This window comes from Myotis davidii, unplaced genomic scaffold (assembly GCF_000327345.1).
Source record: "Myotis davidii unplaced genomic scaffold, ASM32734v1 scaffold442, whole genome shotgun sequence".
NCBI lineage: Eukaryota > Metazoa > Chordata > Mammalia > Chiroptera > Vespertilionidae > Myotis > Myotis davidii.
Genome location: NW_006293530.1, coordinates 553,770 through 561,645, shown reverse-complemented (window position 1 = coordinate 561,645; position 7,876 = coordinate 553,770).

Below are 7,876 nucleotides of genomic sequence, written 5' to 3'. Positions count from 1 at the left end.
TGTAGGGAATTTCTGTACAGTACCTATAACACTTAAAAAATAAATAAATGTCATGAATACGTGATGTTACCTAGAGGTCCCTGACAGAACCGCAATGTGGAAAAACTTGCCAGCTGAACTTTCATGTGACAGTGGAGGCAAATATGGCTAGATTCTCCTTATGTGAGGAGTTACAACACCTGACAAATACAAGGGCAACTTTCAATTTGAATAATCAGCGTTGTTAGCAGGTCTTAATTGTTCTTTCTCACAAGATACAGGAAGTAAATTCAGTGTCCTTGGGTAAGAATTTTAAAAGAAAGAGTTTACAAAGAGTACCACCATGTGTAAAAAGTCAGTGTAGATTGCTCTTATTACCACTTTTCAGTTAATTTTCTTCTTAGAAAACAGTGTACCAGTAAAGTAGGCAAAGCAAATATTACCCTGGTTGACAGATGAGAGAACACACAGCTAATCTCTGCAGTACCACAGAGCTCATCACTAGCAGATCGCAGAACTCCTTCCTCCAGAGTTGATACAGTGCCACATAATCCTTCTCAGCAGAGTGCTCTGAGAAGCTATTCAGGTATTGTTATCAAGGATGGATTTACTTGCTCAAGAAGATATAACTAGATGCCCAGCCAGTGTGGCTCAGTGGTTGAGCATTACAGCATGAACCAGGAGGTCATGGTTTGATTCCAGATGGGGGACATGCCTGGGTTGTGGCCTTGATCCCCAATAGGATCATGCAGGAGGCAGCTGATCCATGATTCCCTCTCATGATTGATGCCTCACCTATCTCTCCCTCTCCCTTCCTATTTTTTTAAAAAGAAGATATAACTAAAAGTGAGTTTATGGCCCCTAAAGTCTCCAAGATCATATAGTTCTAAAATATTAATAGTTTAAAGTAATCAAATATACAGTATTAATGTGCCCCATTCCATACATTACAGTATTATTTTATATGTATTATATTCTACCTTACTAAAAATTTGTTGTCTTCTTTTTGTAAAATTCTTAAGAAAAATGAGCTGAGAGAGTGAGATCTGACATCTTTGAACACTATATTATGTGAGATATTTTGTATTTAATGTAATATTAACTGAAAAATATTTGTAATGTATGTGGCTAATTTGATAGTTTCTTCTTAAAATTGCTATACTTGAGATTTACTTTTTTTTAAAGAACATTTTTAAACAGGTACTTCAGATTATTACAATGCTTTTAAGCTCATTGACTGCTGGCCATCCACTGAATACCGACCATAGAGGAAAAATGTGATATAAATAGTTTTATTATGAAATCATCTCATTTGTATTATTGTACACATATTCACATTAATGAATATCAATTGGATATATGAATAAATCTCCATCACAGTAAAATACAGAGACATTATTAAAACTTCTAAGTTATAAATTATAATTATTTAGATAATTTATTTTATATAATAAAATTATATATATATATATCTCACTTACTAGATCCTAGGTCCCATTTTTCTTTCTAATCTGCATACCTGCAGATGCTGGCATGATCCACTGTACTCCCATAGGCCACCATGCACAGAAATTAGTTGTCCATATGTCTTGTCAAACTCAGGGCTTATGTGCAATGATGAGCACATTTTTTTTATTTTTCAACTTCATTACTTATGTCACATATAGAAAGATGTTCTCTATGTGTCTTCCCATCCTATTTAGCACTGTTAGTTTAGGCCAACTTAATTCTTCTCAGTATTATTAAATAACACAATGTTTTAAAAACAACATATTTACAAATGTTTACAGATCTTTATTGTTGCAGTGCTCAGCCCTGCTCTATTTCTCCAGAAAAGCTAAGCTAGTAATTTACTGTGAATCTAAGTGAAAATGCTCCAATGGCTTTTTGAAATGTAATTATGCAGCCTTGTCCTAATCATAACATAAACAACATTTCAACTTCTAAACTATATCAGCAAGAAGGAACAGTTTATATTAGTTACACCCAGAGGAGATAAGGAGATTAGGAGATCCATTGCAGTGCTTATCAAATTGAGGCTAAACAATTCGGGGGCCACAAATTCCCCTTTATAATTATTTTTTTAATTTAGTTTTTCCATTTCAGTGATAAAATAAAATGTTATAATAACTATAATTTGGTTTATCTTGATGACTGTACTATATCCCACTAGTATTCAAGTCACTTGTACACAATAAATATTAATTCAGCAAATTAATAAAACCCAAGTCTGTACTAATAAAAGGGTAATATGCTAATTAGAGTGGACTTCTTCTGGACGTCCTTCCAGACAAAGCCGCAGCGGTTGCGAAGGGCTGAGGCTCAGGCTGGCAGTGGCAGCAGCAGCTGGGTAATGGGGGCGGTATCTTCCCCTGATCCACCATGTCACCTCCCGCAGAAGGAGGCCAGACTGGGGGCCAAGGCAGAGGCAGTTAGGAGCAATCAGGCCGGCAGGGGGGTAAGGTAGGGGCAATCAGGCAGGCAGGCAGGTGAGTGGTTAGGAGCCAGTGGTTCTGGATTGTTAGAGGGATGTCTGACTGCCGGTTTAGGCCCCATCCCAAAGGGCCTAAACCGGAAGTCGGACATCCCCTGAGGGGTCCCAGATTGGAGAGGGGGGCAGGCCGGGATGAGGAACCCCCTCTCCATGCACGGATTTTGTGCACCAGGCCTGTAATAATAACATAATAATTAAAATCAAGCAATCTCTTATATACCAGATTTACTATTATGTAAGTATGTATAAATGCTTTAGACAGGATGCAATAATAAAAAAAAATTGTTTTGTATTTGGATGATTAGATTATGGATATTTTATAGTTATATTTTTGATTTAATGCCAATACTTAAAAAAACAAAACAACTCCCTTTAAAATTAGTATTTTTCTCCATTCACTACTTTTTGCACAACAAGATAAAATGAATTCAGATATCGTTGCCTTGTTAAGGTAAGACATTTACATTTACTTTCTATCTTATTCAGGACTTTTCTGGCTTTGCTTTGATCGTGTGTGTGTGTGTGTGTGTGTGTGTGTGTGTGTGTGTGTGTGTTTGCATGCCTGCAATTCTTTTGCCATTCAGTCAGCTAATCTTCAGAGAAATGTACATTGTTTCTGAGGATGAGAGAGCCTCAAGGAAACAATGTGAGCTGTGCACTTTCAACCCGCCGGCTTCCTGCCGCTCCAGTCTCACTGTAAGTGATGTAAGGTGGCATTATCTTCTTCCTATCTTGACAGATACCAGGTTGAAAGAACACCATGTGGCCGCCAGGCAACGGATCCTCTCCTTTGTTCTATTTAACCCAACTCGCCAAATGACAGCCTCAAGGGGCTGGAGCGGGCTCAGCTCTGAACCTCCCCTGGGACAAAGCCTCCGCCAAGATTTCTCAGACCAGGTGTTTCGTGGTGATGTTTGGTGGTGTATTTTTGTTTTATTTTGCTTTATTTATACCTCTAATGACAACGCGTTATACTTCAGCTTTAACAAAAATTTAAAATAAACGACTGGAAAGTGTTTGAATGTAATACTTAGACAACAACACCTCCCACCCCCCTGCCCAACATACACATTGTGAAGAAATTGAAATCCCATCGCAGGAGGCTGACAACGAGACTCCGTGGGCTCATTTGCCAAGGATGTCTATTTCATTCCATTTCACTTCATTTCTTTCTTCTCTTCCAATATGTGTTCTGCCAAACTCTGAGACAGGCTTTCATGATACGTGGCTGATCAGAGAGAAAATCCTGCTCTCACATTGCTCACTGTCTGGGCTGGGGGCTGGGGGATACAGACAGATAAACAGAGAGCTAGGAAACCATGTGGGGAGTGTTCTGTCACTGGTGCAGACAGGGCTGTGGTGCGGCGGGAAAAGAAGGCCTCACACATCCCGAGGCTCCAGGGGATGGAAACTGTCTGGGGAAGCCTCCAGAGAAGGACCTCAGAGAACCATTAGACGTCTTTGATACACACAAAGGCAGAAAAAGAAGAAACATCAGGCATGTGGAAAGCTGGCATGGGTGGTGGCTGCAAATTATTTAAAAAAAGTGTCCATGATAAAGGTAGAGTAGAGCTAGAGGCTGTTGTCCGAACTTGACTGAGCTCCTTGAGGAGGTGACAGGCACTTCCCAGCATGGAACATATGTCCAGCATGTAGCTACATTAGCAGACACTGGATAATTTATTGATTGAATAAATGAATGACAGCCCCTTCCTACTCTGAGATACAATTAAAAGCCAACCCATGAAAGGTTGACTTTTACAATGGGGCCTTGACTTACGAGTTTAATTTGTTCCGTGACGGAGCTCGTAACTCAAATTACTCGTATGTCAAATCTTAAAGTGAACGAGTGAGACACGTGATGCTGGGCTGATGTCGTGGCATTCACTGTGATGTTCACTGCACCAACTAGTGCTAGGGTATCTGAAGCTGGCTCGTAACCCTAATTTTAGCTCTCAACTCAAAGAAAAAATTGACCGAGAGACAGCTCTTATCTCGAAAAACACGCTAGTGGGGACACTCGTAAGTCAAGGCCCCACTGTACTTTCCATTTCCTTCAAGCTCCCAGGGGCAGTGAAGCCCTTGCAGTTGTGAGGGAGGGCAAAGAGCAGAGTCGGCTTTCCTACTTGGGGGCGGGGGGAAGGGGCGCTGCTGTCAGTCACCTGAGAAACCATGTGACCTGCCTCATTCCCTTGCCTCTGGTAAGACTAAAGCTGCCATTGAATAAATGAATAAGCTGTTTGAAATGCCAGAAACACTTGGTCCCTTATTTTCACAAGGACTTTAGGAACCAAGAGTTTTATTTGTAATAAATAAATGACTGTTCTTGATAAGGAAGCCAGAAAGTATATATAGGTTATAGCAGGCAGGTTATGAAATGGCCATTTAATGCCAGTCATATAGAAGAGTAGCTTCTTTAATTATAAATGCACTCAGTTCAAAGGCATACCACAGAGCATAAAGTCTAACAGGAAACTGCTGAATTCAATCCAAGCGGAAAAATATTAAAAAACAGACTTTAATAAATATATAATATCTACCAGTGAAGCTGAAAGAAATTGATTTTGTGGAGAGATATTGTTCCTATGATGAATAAAGTTTACAACATATGTTTTCAACCACAGTTTAAGTTAATAATAGTTGAAATTATGAAATGATAGAAAATTTAATGTATTTGACTTCCGTGATCTGGAGTACATGTGTATCAACAAATTAACATACACGTATGTATATATATGCTATAATACATTATATATATATACCTAAATTGCAGATCTACTGCAGTGATATAAAATTTAGGAGGAGGGGTTTGCCTTGAGATGGTTGAAAGTAATCTTAAGAAATGTAAGTTCAACAACTCTCTTAAATATCATGTCAAACAAATACACTTTATAATAATCTTTATAAAATCAATATTCTAGACATATAATATGCATAGTCATTATAGCTAGTATCACTCCTTTATTTTAATTTTGCTAATCTGAGCTTATGAATTAGTGGGGTTTAATGGAGTTACCTGCACTACACAAATTATTATTCGGGCCATTGATTGGCATTAAGGAAGTCGAATAAGGCTTACATAACCTACTCTCTCAATGGGAATTACATTAGTTAATCCCAGAGTTTTGTAACCTTAGTCTCAAGTAATAAAAATCACCCTAAACTAACATTTCTCCCTTTCTATTATTAGCTTCCATTGTGTAAATTCAGCTGTCTGGAAAGCTATCCAGCCTTAAGAAGTAATCTAATCATTGTGCTTTTATCACACTGAAACAGTGCAGGAGAGAGATAAAACCGAGAATGGAAAATTAATTTTTGTCAAGTTTGAAGCTCAGAGAATCATAGATTCTGAAACCCCAAGTTTATTTAAGTTTAAAAGTAGAAAATAAAACTTTAGCCAAGATCAATGCTAATACTTGGCAGTTTTACCATTGTTTACATATTCATTAAATTTCATTAAATGTAACTGGACTTTCAATGTCACAATTTATTTCCAAGCAGGAACAAGTGTTTTGAAATAGTATCTCTCTTGGTCTGACCTTATTAGAAATGTGTGCTTATTTCTTATTTCTGATGTGTAAAGAGGAACATAGCTAATCTGGCCAAATATTTGAAGAGATGAGAAAAAAAAAAGTAGTCCTGGAAACCATGTGTATTTACAATTGCTAAGAAATGTAAAGATTGAATCTATTTAAAGGTTATTTCTGACTCTATTTATTTTATGGACCTTAAGTGCATTCAGTATAAACCAGATGGAAAATGGAATCAACAACATGAATCGAGAGTCTAATGTGTTCAGCAATGTGGGAGACATACAATGATGCTACTTTTTAGTTGCATAAGCTATTCCCACAGGACCCAAGGGACAGAGCAGACTCCTACCTCACTGCCCCATTGGTGGTGAAACTAGCTAAAATATGGGAACTACATGTCTGTCTTGAACGACTCAGAAATCACCAAGTGACTGATCTTGAACATGTTACTAGAGTGAGAGCTCAGCAATGTGGGAGACATACAATGATGCTACTTTTTAGTTGCATAAGCTATTCCCACAGGACCCAAGGGACAGAGCAGACTCCTACCTCACTGCCCCATTGGTGGTGAAACTAGCTAAAATATGGGAACTACATGTCTGTCTTGAACGACTCAGAAATCACCAAATGACTGATCTTGAAGATGTTACTAGAGTGAATTTCACATTTCAAATAAGAACTCTCTTTCTTTTGACTTTAAAACCTCTAGAAACTGGACATCTTTCCCATTTAAAAGCAAAGTAAATATAGCAAGCAAGGCTATTTTGATTGGAAATGTCAAGTTAAACAGCTCAAGGAGAAATTATGTTCATTTCCCTTTTCTCCCCAAATGTCAGTGGATTGCTCAGAAGAGCAGTGCTCAGGGTAACCATGTTCGTGTCGTGGCCCACAGCCCACTGAAACCTGACAAGCAAACATACACACCGTAAATGATCATGTGTCATGTTCCTAGCTGTGGTGACCCATCCTGTCAAAGAACACGTTTTCTTAGTATCAGAGAGAAGAGGACTGAGGATGAATCAAGCCAAGGAATTTAGCCATTTTTTACAGTAAATATCTCAGACGCCATTTAAAAAAAATATATTGTTTGAGACAACCTAATTAAATCTGGTTAAAGGGACTTCAGATTCTTGAAAGATGGACAGATTTTACTGGAGAGGCTAATAGAAGTCAGATATGGTGAAATTTACACATTCTGGAATCACTTTTAGAAAAGCTAAAGAGTCCTGTTAAATCGTCTATCCAGGTACAGTAAGCCTTGCTTTAATCACCCCCATGAAATGCTATATTTACCTGCTGAAAGTGTCATTTCTGGGTTGTCTATATTCGGCTTTGGCAAAATGCCAACAGGAAAAACAAACAAACAAACGAGAACAACAAAAAGTTGACTTCGACTCTCTCTTTTTGCTATCTCAAAGAAGCAGCTGTCTGCTCTGATATTTCATTTATCTACCATCACTCAAAGAGAAATTTAAACAGCCTCTCTCTGCAGAGTTTCAGTATCATGCCTCTGCTCAGAAAAATGTCCAGTACACATGTGGGCATAGAATTTTAAAAAAGCAGAATAGAAGAAAATGGAATTCATAAAGTAATCTTAACCGGTGACTGAAAACAAAACTTCTAATTTCTTAGTTTCATTTCCTTGTAGTTAATTGAGATATTTTTGCCCAGTCTGACCCACTTGCTTCCCTCACAGCTGGCATTAAGCTCTCTTAGGTTATAACTTCTGATCTTTAGCCTAAATGTTCTTTTTCTAGGTTGTTTATTTATTTTATTTTTTTCATAGTGTTTAACTTTCTTAACAAATAAACCCATTATTTCTCTTTCTCTGTGATGTCATTCACTATCTGGCACAATTGTAGTAGTGATG